Source organism: Callithrix jacchus, chromosome 18 (assembly GCF_049354715.1).
Source record: "Callithrix jacchus isolate 240 chromosome 18, calJac240_pri, whole genome shotgun sequence".
NCBI lineage: Eukaryota > Metazoa > Chordata > Mammalia > Primates > Cebidae > Callithrix > Callithrix jacchus.
Genome location: NC_133519.1, coordinates 17,552,414 through 17,570,283, shown reverse-complemented (window position 1 = coordinate 17,570,283; position 17,870 = coordinate 17,552,414). Strand labels below are relative to the sequence as shown.

General features: G+C 48.6%; 1 pseudogene; it reads left to right on the top strand.

Annotated features, from left to right (window-relative positions):
- Window positions 1-6,873: 6,873 nt before the first annotated feature.
- On the top strand, window positions 6,874-8,777 carry LOC100390225 (large ribosomal subunit protein eL15 pseudogene; annotated as a pseudogene).
- Window positions 8,778-17,870: the final 9,093 nt, after the last annotated feature.

The window sequence follows — 17,870 nt, the reverse complement described above, 5'->3', positions numbered from 1 at the left end:
GCACTCTTAGCAAGTTGTCCATCATCTGTAACCAGGTGTTCTGATTGTGCCCTCCCTGTGCTGATCTGAGACCAGGCCCCGTGAACAGGTGAGGTAGGGAAGCCCTCACAGTATATTAGTCCGCTCAGATCAGGCTGCCATGGCAAAGAACACACAGCTGGGAAGCTTAAACAACAAATTTACTTTCTCACACTTCTGGAAGCTTGAAGAACATGGTAAGGTGCTGGCAGTGTGGGTTCTTCCGGAGCCCCCTCCTCGGCTAGCACACAGCTGTCCTCCCCCTGCGTCTCCGCCTGGTCTTCTTGTGCACCTGCCTAAACTCCCAATCGCCTGTTCTTATAAGGACACCAGGTGTATTGGATTAGAACCCACCCATCTGACCTCCGTTTACCTTCATCACGTCTTTAAAGACCTCATTTCAAATGCATTCAGAGGTACTGTGCTTAGGACTTCCATCCCCATTTGAATTCTGCAGGGACACAATTCAGCCTGTAACCCTGAGGCTCACACTGATGCGGGGCGGGCACCCAAGAGAGGGGGGTCGTGCTGCCCCACCCCCGTCCCAACCCTGCCTGTGAATATCCTGGGGGTGTCAGGAACACGCAGGAACAAGACAAGCAGCTTCCATCTAAGCTCCAGGAGGCAGCCTGAACCGCCTGTCACGCAGCACGGATTTGCTGAGCACACCTGAGCCTCTGGCACTGGAGGAGACTTCACTTCCTGCCCCGTCACCATCTGCTGCTGTCACTGAGCCCCTAGGTGGCTTCACAAAGAGGACAATCTCAGCCATCTTGCTTTCCAGGAGAAGCACGTCAGATGCAGGTTGAAATTCTCAAATGCAGTTATCTGCCCTCAGCAACAAAAAATGTGAGAGAGGAAAAAACATATCCATTTAAATGTGCAGCAATTTTACTCAGACCCCAAAGTGATCATGGCATGGGAGCTGCAAACCCAGAGGTCCATCTCTCTGCTCTCACCTGCTCTCAGGTGTGCACCTTCTGCTGCCTGGTGGGCAGTGGTGAGCAGGTAGCAGTTTTAACCGCTGGCTCTACAGGAGGAGAAATCCCTGGTTTCTAGTGTTTCCAATTTCCATGGTGTAAATATTCGTCCTCTGTCTAATTTCAGCTACCAACATGATGGCTGCGAACACAGAGTTGGGAGGGGGTGCACAAAACCAGCTCACAAGCCGGTTCCAGCTGGCTCCAGCACACACCGTCTGCAGGTGGATCTAATGTTTAAATATTCAGGACACAATTTTCATATAGCTTGGCTCCTCAACACCAGCCGACCGTTTCATCAGGAAGAAAAAACAGCCTCTTCCAAAGCAGAAGAAGAAATTGCTGAGGCTTGGAGCACTGGTCTCCAATAGAGCGGCATTAGGGGATTCACATGGGTGACTGTAGCCGTAATTGATTTCTACCTCAGAACCCAGTTCTTCCCATTACCCGCCAAAGCTAAGTCTGCGTTACTCCTCACCCAGCCTCCTCCTTCACGACGAGGCTGTCCCAGCCTAGACTCACATGGGGTCCCCACTGTTCACTTCCCCACAAGACTGTGTAGTCTGAGGGCACAGAAAGGCTTTTCCTTTGGGAGCCCAGCATGCTTGGAGGCAGGACTTGGAATCCAGCTGGACTTTGATTCATTCCTGCTTCTGCCACTAAGCTCTGTCATCCAGCAGTTCCTCAATGGCCTCATCTGGGAAATGGGATAATACCTCCTCTGCAGGGTTGCTGGGAGGATCTAAATAGATAAAGCCTCACACACAGCCTAACACCCAACAAGGCAGCTCCTCCTCCCTCCCTCCCCCGTTCTTCCCAGGAGAGACAGAGCTGAGCCATAGTTGGGCAATGTCGCCACTTAGTGGCTGCGCTCAGAATTGCCCAAAAGACCAGCAGTTCCTGGGTTTGAGGAAAACAGGGAAGCACTTAGAGGTGTTGGGTTTCTGAGAGGCCATTTGACATGAGGGAAAGTGACTGGACACTGGCATCCAGAAAACCAGGTTCAGGTCCAAGCCTTGCAAAATATTAGCTGTTTGACCCTAATCAAGATATGTTACTTCTCTAAGCCTCAGTTTCCTCACATGTAAAATGGGGACAGTAATTTCAACCTCATTAGATAAATGCTCAGAAAGTGCTTTGCCCTTATCTTGCTCCTGACTCTCTTCCAGCCCCTCTCCCCATCCTGAAAAACATCAGCTTCCTGGTTCCTGGCCTCCCCAGGGCCACAGCTTCTCATTCCTGTTTTCAGGAGCACTGACTAATTCCCCCAAGACACTTTACCTCTCAGAGGGAGATTTTGAAGGCCCACCATCTTATTCTCATTACTTCAGGCTCAAAAACTTTACATTCTTACAAAATTCAATAATTCCTGATGACATACTCATGGTGACAAAATTAAGTTGAGACTCTATATGAAGCAGAATGCCAAGTGTCTCATTTACAATAAAAGTCACCCCTCTCTGGGGACAGATACCACATCAGAGAATTAGGACACCTCTTCCCATTAACAAAGTATCTTCCCAACCACAAGGGCTCTTCTGGACACAGACTCCAAGATGGTCAGGGTGAGGGACTGTTTCCCCCACATTCAGGAACACCCCAAGACTCTGTGACCCCGGCTGGAAACACTTCCGTGGTGAGAGGATGCCTGTGACCCTCGTCCGGAGGATGCCTGTGACCCTCGTCCGGAGGACACGTGCCCACCAGCCTCGCTTCCACACTGACCAGCACCTTCTGAGTACCAAGCCCTCCCCAGATAGGCCGAAGCTTTAGTCGGCTGGCCTGGGAAACCCTGGGCTTTAGAACTGCACAGAATTGGGTCCACTTATTATCTCAGTGACACTGGACAGATTGCTGAACTTGCCTGTGCTGTGAGCTCATCACAATGTGGCACAAGCACCCACTTCAGAAAGTGTCTGCGTTTAGTAAGTGAGGCCCTGTGCATGCCCAGTGAGCTCCCCTGCAGATAGATGCTCAGCCTATGCTCCTATTTCATTCTGAACCCAGCATCTAGGAGATCCTTCCTCCATTATGACTTTACCACCAGACCACAGTCTAGGGCGCCCCCTTGTGGCTCTGCATTTTCCAATTTTCTTTCAAAATAAAATTATTGGCCAGCTTGGGGCTCACACCTGTAATCCCAGCACTTTAGGATGCAGAGGTGGGAGGACTGCTTGAGGCCAGGAGTTCAAGCCTGGGAAACACAGCAAGACCCTATACTTACTAATTTTTTTTTTTTTTTTTTGAGGCGGAGTTTCGCTCTTGTTACCCCGGCTGGCGTGCAATGGCGCGATCTCGGCTCACCGCAACCTCCACCTCCTGGGTTCAGGCAATTCTCCTGCCTCAGCCTCCTGAGTAGCTGGGATTACAGGCACGCGCCACCATGCCCAGCTAATTTTTTGTATTTTTAGTAGAGACGGGGTTTCACCATGTTGACCAGATGGTCTCGATCTCTTGACCTCGTGATCCACCCGCCTCGGCCTCCCAAAGTGCTGGGATTACAGGCTTGAGCCACCCCGCCCGGCCCTTAATTTTTTTTAATTTAAAAAAAAAATCTCTCCTTGAGGATAGGAGACACCTGAGGAGAGATACCCCCACTAATTCCTCAGCCAACCCACTTTTGTATTTTAAAATATAAGCCACTGAAATCCATTTACGATGAAAGAAAAATGTAAATGTGTATCTCTAAGGCATGTTTCCCTCTAAAAACACGGTGGATTCTTCACTCCTCAGAAAGAAATCACATTAAACCTAAGCAAACGGATAAGCAGAGTAAATTATATATTTGTATCTAAAAGACTGAAATAAACAGGTCATTAAAGAGCAAGTACTTCAATGAGCATTAGGAAACAGCGGGGTAACTGAAGAAATGTTTGCCCAGGGTCGCAGTCTCTGGGGTGGAGTTCAAGTGCATAGCATGATCCCACGAGCCTCACCAGCCAAACTACCAATCAGAGATAAGACCAGGCTAATAATGAGACAGAGGCCCCTCCCTCCTGTTTGTGACTTGTTGTTGCCAAGACCCTCACTCGGCACCAGCTCCGTTGAGGAGTGGATGCTTTGTCTTCCACTGGCCTATGGAGACCATCAGACCCCACGAATGATGCTGGCTATTATTGCCAAAGTCCTCAAAAACTCCCTATAGGGGACATGGAAGAATCTGTTATATGCAGAGATGGCTCTCCCTGGACTGAACCCTTCCACCTCCTGAGATCTGCCCTGAGTCTCCTCATGACCTGGAGGGAGAGCTGGCCTCTGCCCATCACACCCATTTAAACACTCTGCTTTCTGTCCACTCCTCCTTTCCCCTGGACCTTCTTCCCAGGGAATGTGCAGAGGAAAGAAGGGAAGTCCACTGATCCCATTCTCTGTAGGGTGGGCAGATCTAGGATGGCTCATTTATCAGAATCTAAGCAATCAAGCAGCAGCATCCCCACCCCAATCTGGGAAAAATACCTGCAGCGAATTGCTCTGCCTGGGTGTTCCTATATTTGGGTTTAAATTAGTTTTGACCTATCTCCTAAAGCAGTCGCCACCAAAAGCCAAAATCTGCTAACATAATATGTGTGGGTGTCCAACAGGCCCTGTGGGCCTCGGGCTTCTGTTTAGGTGTTTCCTGGCCTAGGGGTCCCCTGCCATATATCAGAGAGTTGACATTTATTAAGCACTTACTATGTGCCAGGGGCTGAGGCTACATACTTGATATGCGCTCATGAATCCCCAAACCACTGTATTAAGTAGAAATGATCATTACGTCCATCTTACAGGTGAGAGAGTGAGGCTTGGAGAAGCAGTGATTTGTCCAAGGTCCCAGGCAGATAAATAAAGCAAGGAGTCAAACCCAGGTCTGTCTGGCCCCAAAGTACTTGTTCTTGTCCTGCGCTTCCAATGCAATCCTGATTGCTTTATCGACGGGCCTGTACAAGAACATCTGTGCTAGGACAGCTATTACTGAGCTTGCCCAGTAGCAAACAACGGACTCCTGCTACTCCTCTCTAAAACCAAAGTTGTCATCATGGCATGTGGGTTGCTGCCACCGTGTGTGGTAAGGGTTCTACTTTGCTGAATACCTGAACTTTTTCATATTTGAGGAGGACCAAATAGCATTTCCTTCAGTGGCTTTTACTTCACCCACTCTCATTCCCTTCTAAAGACATCTGTGATGAATTTCTGACCCATCTGTGCCCTTAAAGTCTGCTCATGTTCAGCAAAGCAGGCAAATGATAAGACCTGACGGACTTAGGTGGTCTGTAGATGGGAAATCCCTCTCTCCACTCCTAATGCTTAAAAATAAGTACACTTTGTGTCTAGATCTTGGTTCTAAAGCCAAGCCCGCCCCCAAAACAGAACTAGACCTCTTTGGAGAAATGGCTGATTGTTGATTCTAGGACTGAAACAAAATATATAATGTGAGCTCAGAGTGCCAGAACCAGAATGTAAGGAAGTGCAGACACCACCACACAGGAGCCTGCTATGCAGAACAGCCAGTGGCCAAAATGGGAACTATTTGGGCCACAAATAAAGCAGTATTGATTAATAACCCAAAGTATAAAATAAATGAGTTCCTACTAATGTCAACACGTGATTGAATGAATCAATTAATGGAAGAGAAGAAACAATCTCCTATGGAGAAGAATTCCAAACCTACATGAAGACTGAAGGTCCCCCTGAACACTTAGCGACCAGAGGGCAGTGACAGACCTCCCTGCTGGCCAGCCCTCAGGACGAGATGGTCTGTTCAGATAGCCAGGGTCTTTATAAAGAATTGTCCCAAAGGCATGAATGAGTGCACTGAGACGCTAATAGGCATGCGGAAGACCGCGGGTCCCATCTAACCCAGGAACGGAAGAAACTGTGGCAAGTGCTTCTGGGACCCCCCCCCCCCCGCCCCCTGCAAACCACTGAAGTCACAATGCGAGACAGATACCGCAGCACAGCAAAGAGGTGGAAAGAGCCCTGTTTGGCTGTTTTGTTTTGTTTTTTGTTTTGCCTTAAAAAAGGACAAGACCAGCGGGCTTGGTGGCTCATGCCTGTAACCTTAGCACTTTGGGAGGCTGAGGCAGGCAGATCACAAGGTCAAGAGATCAAGACCATTCTGGCCAACATGGTGAAATCCCGTCTCTACTAAAAATACAAAAATGAGCTGGGCATGGTAGTGCTCGCCTGTAGTCCCAGCTACTCAGGAGGCTGAGGCAGAAGAATCGCTTGAACCCACGAGGCGGAGGTTGCAGTGAGCCAAGGTCACGCCACTGCACTCCAGCCTGGGCAACAGAGCAAGACTCTGTCTCAAAAAAAAAAAAAAAAAAGACGAGACCTCTCACACCAGCTCCCTTAGAAGTCCCCAAGCTGCAGCCAAGCTACCGCAGTGCCAGGCCTGCCTGCACACTTTGAGGCTTCCTGGGAGTTCAGCTCCAACTGTAGCTCTCACCTTTTTATTTTCTGGAGGGCAATTCTTCCAGAGTATGTTTTGGGGTTTTTGAAGAGTTATTGCCAATGGGGTTTCAATGATGCTGATCAATTTCCTGGGCATCTGCTCCATGCCACTGTCTGCTGGTATCATGCCAGAGAAAAGAACCTCAGCTCTAATGACTTGAAAAACCTCAGCTCTAATGACTTGAAAAACCTCTGCTCTAATGACTTGCCACTCACCTGCAGGAACTGGTGGTTAAAGTGGAATCTGGGCCACATCAGAGGCCTCTGCATAGCTGACCTTGGAGTCCGTAATGCTAAATCCACACCAGTCAGCAGGTGCTTTCCGTGAGGTGGGATGCATTTCATGGCCTCATGTGGGGCCTGTAATCATGTCTTCCAGAAGATTGCTTTCAAATATAATTTCCCAGGGTGGTAGAGACGATGTTGACTGGTATCCCCACTTATGCCCACTTGCCAAAGTCTAACAGCCCAGAAGAACAAGATCAGACACTTTGAAATGAAAGCAGTTTATGAAGGCCATCTTGAAGAGCCACTTAAAAGGTATCTGACACTTTTCCTGTGAATAGAACCATTTCTGCTGGGAAGAAGCCCTGGTCCCCTTCATATCTGTGTTATGGGGCTGACTGGGGCTTCCCGGATTCAGGCAGGCAAATATTTTACAATCAGAATCTGTGTGTTATATACATAGAGACACACAGATATGTATGGTATATACATGCATATTGAAGGCTGCTGCTTATAGAAAAAAAATTGGTAGGGGATGTAGGATGCGTGGGAGGAACAGAGGCACGGGGATGGGGGATGGAGGGACCTGAAGGAAGTTGTCTTCTCTCCACACCAGTCTCTCCTGATTTGCTCTAAACCCCACCCAGGCTGAACACACCTGAGCACGGTGAGCGCATCCACCCCACAGGCTCGCTCCTGCCAGCATGGCCCACCCCAGCCAGGCTGAGGCCAAAGGGCATGAAACCCAGGGTCCACCCACAGTGTCTACTCTGGATCCAGTTACTCTGTCTTTCATTTTGTGGAAGCATTTTGCAACTTTCAGTTATAACGCCAGGAAGGTCTCGATCTCTTGACCTTGTGATCCACCCACCTTGGCCTCCCAAAGTGCTGGGATTACAGGCGTAAGCCACCGTGCCCAGCCAACTCTTTCATTAATCTTAATAGAATTTTGTAGGTGGTAATTGAACAGAATTTTTTTTCTTAATTAATGGGCTTGCTAGCACAGTTTTAGATTTACAGAAAAATTGTGAAGCTTCTCAAGATCTTAGATTACTACGGTACCTTCACCAGGATTAATGAGCCAATATTGATACATTACTATTAACTAAAGTTGATACTTTATCCCGATGTCCTTAGCTTTAATCGAACACCCTGTTTCTGTTCTAGGATTCCATTCAGGATGCCACATTACGTTTAGTCTCTTGAGGCTCCCCGAGCAGTGACAGTTTCTCAGAGTTTCCTTGTTTCTGATCACCTTGACAGTTTTGAGGAGTAACGGGCCTGGTCTCTCAGAAGATGTTCCTCAGTTGGGATTTGTCTGATGTTTCTCTTCTGATTGGACTATGGGGTGGATTTTTTTAAGACAACAGAGATGTAGCGCCATTTTATTACATAATGTCAAGGGAACACACTAGATTTGATAAAATGTAGTCGTTTCTATTAATTGTAGAAATAAATAAATAAATAAAAGAGGTTATCCTTGAGGAGAGGGGCCATGAGAACCAAGAGTGAAGGGACCGTCTGGCGGCAACCATCAGGTACCTCCAGGAGCTATGGAGAAAGAAGCAGTCTGATGTCATGCCCTTTCTTCTGAGGTTCCACTGCTGGTGGTACCACCAGCTCTCTGCTCTCCACAGGGCTCCCCGCCCCCCCTGGCCTGATAAAGCCTCCCACTGGACTACAAGGCCAAGCAAGGTTACGTCATATATAGGACTCGTGTTTGCCGTAGTGGCTGAAAATGCCCAGTTCCTAAGGGTGCAATTGTGGCAAACCTGACCATCATGGTGTTAACCAGCTGGAGTTTGCTAGAAGCCTTCAGTCCATTGCAGAGGAGTGAGCTGGATGCCACTGTGGGGCTCTAAGGGTCCTGAATTCTTAGTGGGTTGGGGAAGATTCCACATACAAACTTTTTTAGGTTATTCTCATTGATCCATTCCAGAAAGCTATCAGAAGACATCCTGACACCCAACGGATCACCAAACTAGTCCACAAGCATGGGGAGATGCGTGGGCTGACATCTGTGGCCTTGGAAAGGGCCATAACTTCCACCACACTATTGGTGCCTCTCGCCGGGCAGCTTGGAGAAGGCGCAATACTCTCCAGCTTCACCGTTACCGCTAATATGAGTAAAAAGTGTAAAATTCATACCTAATAAACAATTTAGGAGAGTCAGAAAAAAAAAGAGTGAAGGGAAAATTTTATTGCAGCAAGTAAACATGTGTCTGATTTTTTTTTTTTAAGACAGGGTCTGTCGCCCACGCTGGAGTGTAGTGACGCAATCTTGGCCCACTGCAGCCTCGACTTCTCAGATTCAAGAGATCCTCCCACCTCAGCCCTTTAAGTAGCTGGGACCACAGTTGTGTGCCACTATGCCTGGCTAACTTTTTTGTATTTTTGTAGAGACAGGGTTTCACCGCATTGCCCAGGCAGGTCTCAAACTCCTGAGTTCAAGCAGTCCACCTGCCTCTGCTTCCCAAATTGCTAGGATTACAGGCATGAGCCACCGCACCTGGACCATGTCAGAATTTTATAATCATATGCATATTACATGATTTTTGTCATTAGGAGTTATCAGCCAGAGATACCTGGCACAATTTGTTTTCTTTGTGACATTAATTTTTTGAGAACTAAACGAATAAATGTTAGATTACTCTTTAATTGACTGCTCTTTGTTGAGGTGTGTTCAGGTCCATGCTATGACTAGCCTCCTTGGGCCTGGAGGAGATCCGAGGAACAGAGAGATTAGCTGATTTACCCAAGGTCATGCAGCCAGGGAGGGGAGGCCAAGATCCCAACCCCAGCAGGCAGCTGCCTGAGCTGTGAGTGTCCAGGCGAGAACCAGGCAAGAAGTCCATCCAAGCTCAAAAGTGCTACATGTCCACCATCTCAGGTGAGAGGCAGGGACGGCCATGCCCACTTTACAGAAAAGAACACCAGCTCCGAGGGGTGTGGACATGAGGGTGGAAAGGGAGCCAGAGACATAATTGAAGGAGCTGGCTTTGCTCTTGAATTGGGCATCTTGTCTCAGTCCTTCAAAGCGGGCTCCACATCCAGGGGCTGAAAATCCTCCCCGGGGCTGGGCATTTTCCCTGAATGAGCCTCCCAGACCCAGAAAAATACCTGTCTTCCATCTCCCCCCACAGCCAATCTGCCCCCACTTCTCAGAGTCGGTCTTGGGGCTGAGCAAGACTGCCCCCCTCTCCTCTTTGAGGCTGTTTTACCTCAAGAACTCATATCTGAGGCACAGACCCCTCAAAGGTACCTCTGTGCTCCTGACCAGTGATAATCCACACACTCCCAGTCCAAAATAATTCTCACGCAGCCCAACTCAGACATGAACCTCAGGAGCACCCCCCTAATCCTGAGCTTAGACTACCCCCTACATCGGGACCCCACCCATGGTTCCCACCTGAACTCATTCCACCCTGGAAATTGGCTCTGAATCGCTGAACTCAGGGTCACATGTTTACAGCGGGACGGCTGCCTCGGCCTTTTGCCTGCCACCCGCTCCCAGTTCCCCTGATTCTAACCCTGTGGTCACTCTAGAGAAAGGGAGAGACTCCACCACCCCTCAGCATTGCTCAAACCTCCCTCAAAGCCACCTCCAACCCCGTTTCTGGCAGCACCTGCTCACTAGTGCCACCTCGTGGCTCAAGACCAAACTGCCACTAGGAATTTCCTGCAAGGAGGCCTTCCACCCACCATCAGGTGAGCAAAGGACAATCGTGTGATGAGTCTCTACTGTGTGCTAGCACTGCCAGGATGCAAAGACTGAGATGGAGTCATTACCCTTGAAAAGACCCCGAGGCTAGTGGGAAAGTGGAAGCAGAATGCCAGTGCCAGGTGTGAGTGCTACAGTACAGAGGCCCTTAAGAAGCATTTTCTTTGGTCAGGGAGTGACAGCAGCCCATGTAAAACTGAAATAATAAAGCAGGAAGTCTTCTTGGAGGAGGAGAGCAGGATCACCTGCAGGGGGCAGTGCAGCCCACAGATCACCAGGAAGGGAAGGGGCTGCAGGAATGGGTAGGAATGCAGCTCAGGGGCCCTGAGGTGCAGGTTTCTGCCCCAGTGAAGGCTAAGGCACAGGTAAACTGGAGGGGCCGATCCCAAGGGTGTGGGTGAACACTCCTGAGTCTGCACCTGAGTGTCCTGAGGGCTGTTAGAGGCTGGCCAAAGCAATGGCCTCGGAATTATTCTAAAAAGAAAAAGAGCAGGCGGGGCGCAGTAGCTTATGCCTATAATCTCTGAACTTTGGGAGGCTGAGACAGGTGGATTACCTAAGGTCAGAAGTTCGAGACCATCCTGGCCAATATGGTGAAACCCCATCTCTACTAAAAATACAAATATTAGCCAGGCGTGGTGGCACATGCCTGTAACCCCAGCTACTTAGCGGGCAGGGGAAGGAGAATCACTTAAGCCTGGGAATAGAGGCTGAAGTGAGCCGAGATTGCGCCACTGCACTCCAGCCTGGCCAACAGAGCAAGACTCTGTCTCAACAAAGAAAAAAAAAAGAGCAGAATGAGCTTCTCATGCATAAAAATTTACCAGCAGCATGACAGTCTGAGGGGAAAGGACAAGAGGGAATTTGGTGAGCCCGTGGCCTGAGGTGGTCCCCAGATCCACCTTCACAATGATGGGGATCTCAGCACAGAAGAGGGAAGCAAATGGGACTGAGGAGGGGAGAACTGACTCCTACCACTGCCCCCTTCCAGCTGCACAATTCAGTGTCCAGAGGGTTGCCATAGGTTAGGGAGGGCTGCTGGGCCCCATGGCCATCCCTAGGAGGCTGGAGTTTGGCAGCAGGAGCCGGATGGCAAGTGGGAGAGCAGAGCACAGTAGCAGCAGGTTGCTGCTAGAGCATCCACTCTGAAACCCAAAAATAATACTCTAAGCCCTCCACCCAACTGATGGACTTCCCTCTCAGCCAAGGGCATTCCAAAGTAAACCTGAAAATCTAGTTCAGGCATGAGAGGAGGACGTGGGGGTCAGACATGCCTCATTATACCTTCCTCCCTTTGGAATTCAGGCAGAACTGACCAATATTAACATTCAAACACAGGTCTTAAGACTGACAAACAGACTCTGTGCAGCAATAAGACACCAAATTCCAATCTGACTCTACTATAGCATCATGTGACAGACAGCAGGCCTTGACAGAAACGGAAGTATTTCACCCCAAAATATATTTCTTTGATATAATTTGAAATGGCCCTGACAAGCTGTCTCTTGCAGGGAAAATTCACATTCTGTAGGGAATCCTCTTCCTTCCCCAGGTCTTTTCCCTGATCCAGGAGAGAATTAACTAAGAGTCTGGCACCTTTTTAAGTCTGATAAGAGCTCTGAAGCCTGCTATGTGGAGGCTTCATCTGCATGATAAAACCTTGGTCTCCACAATCCTTAGTCTTAATCCAGACATTCCTTTCTATTGATTCCAGGTCTTTAAATAATAACTCTTTCAACTAACTGCCAATCAGAAAATCTTTGACTCCTCCTATGACCTGGAAGCCCCACTTCAAGTTGTTCCACCTTTCTGGACAGAACCAGTGTACATCTTACATGTATTGATCAATGTCTTCTGTCTTCCTAAAACACATAAAACCAAGCTGTAGGCCCACCACCTTGGGCACGGGACTCAAGATTTCCTGGGGCTGTCACAGGCCACAGTCCTCATATTTGGCTCAGAATAAATCTCTTCCAATATTCTGCAGTTTGATAATTTTCATTACAAGTCAGAGCAAGATGAAGCCAGGAAAGAGGGGCATGGAGAGGAATGGTACACCACCATGCAGGAGGCATAGCCACAGCCCAGCACACTGGGGTTTAGGATAGCCAGGATCCAGGGATGGGGACAGAAGCCCACTGTCACAGGTCAGATCAGCCGCATGAAAACACAGAAGAGCACAAAACTAACACATCTCCTCCCATCATGACTCTGGACACCATCGGGCTGGGGGCAGGGACTGTAGCCTCCATAGGAATTGAAGTCTCTGAGGCCAAGGACAATCTTTTCAAATTTGTGTCTTAGGCTTCCTACCGGCCCTTCAGGTAGCAGGTGCCAAATGAACATTCGCAGGGCATGATATGACACAGCCCCAAAGGCTTTAGGGGTAGAAGCCCGTAGAACTGAGGCAATTCTCCTCTGGAAACCAAGTTCACCAGAGGGTGACACAGCCCTCAAACAAGGAGAATTGCTCCCACAGGGCATCGCTACAGACAAAGGGGCTGAGTTTACTTTTCTCTCAGAAAGAATTCCAGGCTCTGGTCTGTCTTCAGAGGCTCCTGCCAGCTTGGAACTCTGCTCCCAGCCTTCTGACCACCCAGGTCCCAGAGGTTCCGACATCTGCTGGGCTCTCACAGAGAAGATTCCTCCCGCCACCCCAACCTAAGTTTGTCAGCACCTTCCCTGGTACCCGCCCCAACACGTGGAGACCAAGAACCTGATGCAGGCTCAGGACTGAGGACAGGGACTCCAGGCTGCATGTCCTGGTGTTTCCCTCAAACCTGAGGGCACAGACTCATCCACAGATGAGTGAACATGCTTGCCTGTCTCCAGCACTCCCAAGGAGCCAGGAGCAGAACTGGGCACAAATGGCTCTGGAGCTCAATCTGGATTTCATGGACACACCCAACTGGTATTAGGGCTTCTTTCTTCTCCTGGGAGAGTCTGTACCCACAGACAACTTTCCGTGAGATCATCAGCTCCATTCCCCAGGCTAGAGCACTTACAAATGCCCCCAGATCCCCAGGTCCCTTGTGCTGGACAGCTGGTTTTCCCAGACACCTTATTAGTTGCTGGCAGTGAACCTGAACCCTTGGAGTCAATGATCTGTCTGTCCCTTTGCTGAGCAGTTATCTTCCTAAACATAACTGGATTTCCCCACTGGACAAATAGTCAATGATATGTATAGATAATTCACAAAATCGAAATACAGCTAGTTAAACTTTTGAGAAAATATTCTAGCTTACCAGTAGTCATAGAAATACAAATTACATTTGATGCAACATTGCCAATAATGTGTATCAAGAACTGTAAGAATATGCAAACTGGGCCTCAGTTACCCTTAGTGTGAATAAATCCTAAGGAAGAAAACAAAAATATTGGAAACACAAGGCTCAAAAGTTATCACTGCATATTTAAAAGTGTAAGTCTTTTAAGCTGACTGACTGCACCATGGACTATGCCATAGTAACTTCTGTGACCTGCACATACGCTGCAGATGAGTTCCTGGAACTAGAAAGTCTGAATTAACTGGAAAACCACAAAAAGGAGAAGAATGATCAACCCCTGTGTCACCCAATTAACTTTGAGACATTCTTCTATTGTTCCTTATTCTTGCCTTAATTGATAAGGCAACCGGGCTTTGTAACTGACCTTGGTCAACCTCGTGACTCCAGACCCTCCGACCCCCCTCCCAGCTTGAAAAAACCACCCTGAACTGTAACTTCTTTAACTCTACTGCCTATCCCAAATCTATCCCACTGCCCTCCACTGACTCTCTTTTCAGACTCAGCCCACCCACACCCAGGTGAATAAACAGCCATGTTGCTTATACAAAGTCTGTTTGGACGGTCTCCTCATTCATAGCGCACATTTAACATTTGGTGCCGAAACCCAGGACAAGCAAACTCTTGCGGGAGACCAAACCCCCTGTTCCTGTTCTCCTTGTGCTCCCTCTGTGAAGAGACCTACCTGTGACCCAGGCTCATCAGACCAGCCCACGGATCCACTCACCATCCTCAGATCAGATAAGCAGTTTGCAGCCATGCACTCCTTTAGCCCTTCTTGCTACCTGTCAACCTTCTTCTTTCAGTTTCATTTTCCTCTCCCTTTCAGTGGAGACAAGAAAGTCAGGACTTTCCATGAGGTTCATGACTGGAAAAAACCCTGTGTAGGTCACAGAACCAGGAAGAGAGTCTTCCTTCAGTGACTGATCATTGCGGAGACATCTGCTCTGGTCACTCACTCGCACTTGTAGGTGAAGGATCAACATGGGGAATGCCCCCCTTTAACTGATTCACCCCAGGTACAGACCAAGGTTTAGTCTGGGATGCCTGCTAAGCTGCTTGGTCATGCACTTGCTTTCCTTGACTCCACTGCTGTTCTTGAGCTATGGGCAATCTCCCACCCTCCATTCCTCCCTCCTACCCCTTAGCCTGTGATCTGAAAAATCTCAAACCCCTCCAGCTATCACCTGACATAAAACCTAAGCATCTTATGTTCTTCTGCAATACTGCTTGACCACAATATAAATTGGACAATGGCTCCAAATGGCCAGAAAATGGTACCTTCTATTTTTCTATCCTGCAGGATCTAGACAACTTTTATCGTAAAATGGGCAAATGGTCTGAAATTCCCCACATCCAGCATTTGTTTTACACAGCAATCCCTCCCTAATCTCTGCTCTCAATGCAACCCATACCAAATTTTCTTTCTCTCCCTTCCATCTGCCCCCCACCTTTGCCAGTAACCCAGAATCCTCCTTGTCCATCAACCCTTCCAACCTTTCTCCTCCCTGCCTGTCTGAACGAAACCCCAATCCAGGCCCTACCTATGCCACCCCGAGCCTCTCTCCTCTTCCTCTGCCCACAACCCACCTCCTTAATACCCCTCCTGTCACCTCCCCACCTCATACCCAGTCCAGCTTACAGTTTAGTCCCAGAGCTAACTCTTCCACCCCTGCCCAACAATCCCCCCTTCAAAAGGTGGCTGGAGCCAAAGGCATAGTTAGGGTGCACATTCCTTCCTCTTTATCCAACCTTTCCCAAATCAGCCAACGGTGAGGCTCCTTTTCGTCAGATCTCATCAGAGCCTACTAGATATATATAAAAGTTGGAGTATTTAACCCAGTCCTATAATCTCACCTGGAGTGACTTAAATGTCATCTTTACTTCTACGCTCAGCCCTGAAGAATGCCTAATATGCGTTTTATCACCCAATCAGCCCCTGACATTAAAAAAGCTAAAGAAATTAAAATCTGGCGCTCAAATCCCACAACAGGAACTAATCAACCTAACCTTGGTTAATAACCAAGAAGGAGCTGCCAATCAGTGGGGTATTTCAGAATTGCATTGCTTGCCTTGGCTGTAAGACAGACCCCAGCCACTCCTTCAGCTCACAGAAGGTTAAGACCGCCAAACCCACCACGTCTAGGCTTCTTCAGGACCTCCTCTCCCAAAACCTTGCTTCAAATGCTGAAAACCTGGCCACTGGGCCAAGGAATGCCTGCAGTCTGGGATTCCTCTTAAGCCGTGTCCTGTCTGTGTGGGACCCCACTGGCAGTTGGACTGCCCAACTCAAACCTCTGTCTCCTAAGGCTCCAGAAGCCCAACCCCATATCCCTCGGGCTGACTCTTCCCTGATCTTGGCTTAGTGGCAGAAGATTGATGCTGGTCAATCACCTCGGAAGGCCCCTGGACCATCACGGATGACAAGCTTCAAGTAACTCTTACACTGGAGGGTAAGTCTGTCCCCTTCTTGATCGATATGGGGGCTACCCACTCCACTTTGCCTTTTTTTCAAGGGCCTGTTTCCCTTGCCCCCATTACTGTTGTGGGTATTGATAGCCAAGCCTGTAAACCTCTTAAAACTCTCCAACTCTGGTGCCAACTTGGACAGCATTCTTGTACACCCTCCTTCTTAGTTATCCCTACCTGTCCAGGTCCCCTACTAGGCCGAGACATTTTAACTAAATTATCTGCCTCTGAATATTCCTGGACCACAGCCACATCTCATAGCTGCGCCTTTGCCCGATTCAAAGCCTCCCTCACAACCTCCTCTCACATCTCCCTACCTCGACCCACATGTATGGGACACCTCTTCTCCTTCCTTAGCAACTGACCATGTGCCCCTTACCATCCCATTAAAACCTAATCACCCTTACCCTGCTCAACACCAGTACCCCATCCCACAACAGGCTTTTAAGGGACTAAAGCCTATTATTACCCACCTATGACAACATGGCCTTTGAAAGCCTACACATTTTCCTTAACAATTCCCCATCCAACCCATCCAAAAACTGGACGAGTCCTACAGGCTTATTAATCAGTTAGTGCTCCCCATCCAACCCATAGTGCCTCCATATCCCCTACACAATCCATTATTCAATCCTGGACCTCAAAAATGCCTTCCTTACCATCCCTATGCACCCCTCTTCCCAACCCTTTTTTGCCTTTACTTGAACTGACCCCCACACCCACCAGTCCCAGCAGTTACCCTGGACCATTCCTCCCCTAGGTCTCCGAAATAGCCCTCATTACTTTCGCCAAGCCCTCACCACAACTTACTCTCCTTTCACCCTTCTGCTTCCCACCTCATACAATACATCAACAATCTCCTCCTTTGCAGCCCCTCTCAGAAATCCTCTCAACAGGACACCCTCCTACTCCTTCAACTTCTAGATTCTAAAGGATACCTAGTATCTCCTTCTAAGGCACAAATTTCCACCCCGTCCATTACCTATCTCGGCGTACTTCTCCATCAGCACACACGCTATCTTCCTGCTGATGGTGTCCAGTTAATCTCCCAAACCCCAATCCCCTCCACTAAACAACAGCTTCTCTTCTCTCCTTCCTAGGTGTTGCAGGGTACTTCCATCTCAGGGTACTAGGTTTTGCACCCCCAATCAACCACTTTATAAACTTATAAAAGGAAACCTATCTGACCCCATAGACCCCAAATCCTTCCCCCATTCTTCCTTCCATTTTCTAAAAAAGACTGTTCCTGCTTTAGGACTCCCCAACTCCTCTCAAGCCTTCTCTTTCTACACAGAAGAAATAAAAGGATGTGCCGTTGGAATTTTTATACAGGAGAATTTTTATACACGGCCTGTAGCCTTTTGATCCAAACAGCTTACCCTCACAGTCCCAGGCTGGCCGTCACGTTTATACGCTGTGGCTGCCGCAGCTGTAACACTCCTAGAATCCCTTAAAATTACAGGCTATGCCCCACTTACCCTCTACAGCTCTCACAGCCTCCCAAGTTCAGTTTCCTCTTCACACCTTACACACTTACTCTCAGCCCCCCGCCTTCTCCAGCTTTATGCACTAAAACCCCCACAGTAACCACTGCTCTTGGACCTGACTTCAACCCAGCCTGTCACTTAACACCCAACGCAAGAGCTGATCCGCATGACTGTATCTCCCTAATCCATATAGCTCCCTCCCCATTTCCCCAAATTTCTCTTTTTCCTATTCCAGACCCAGACCACATGTGGT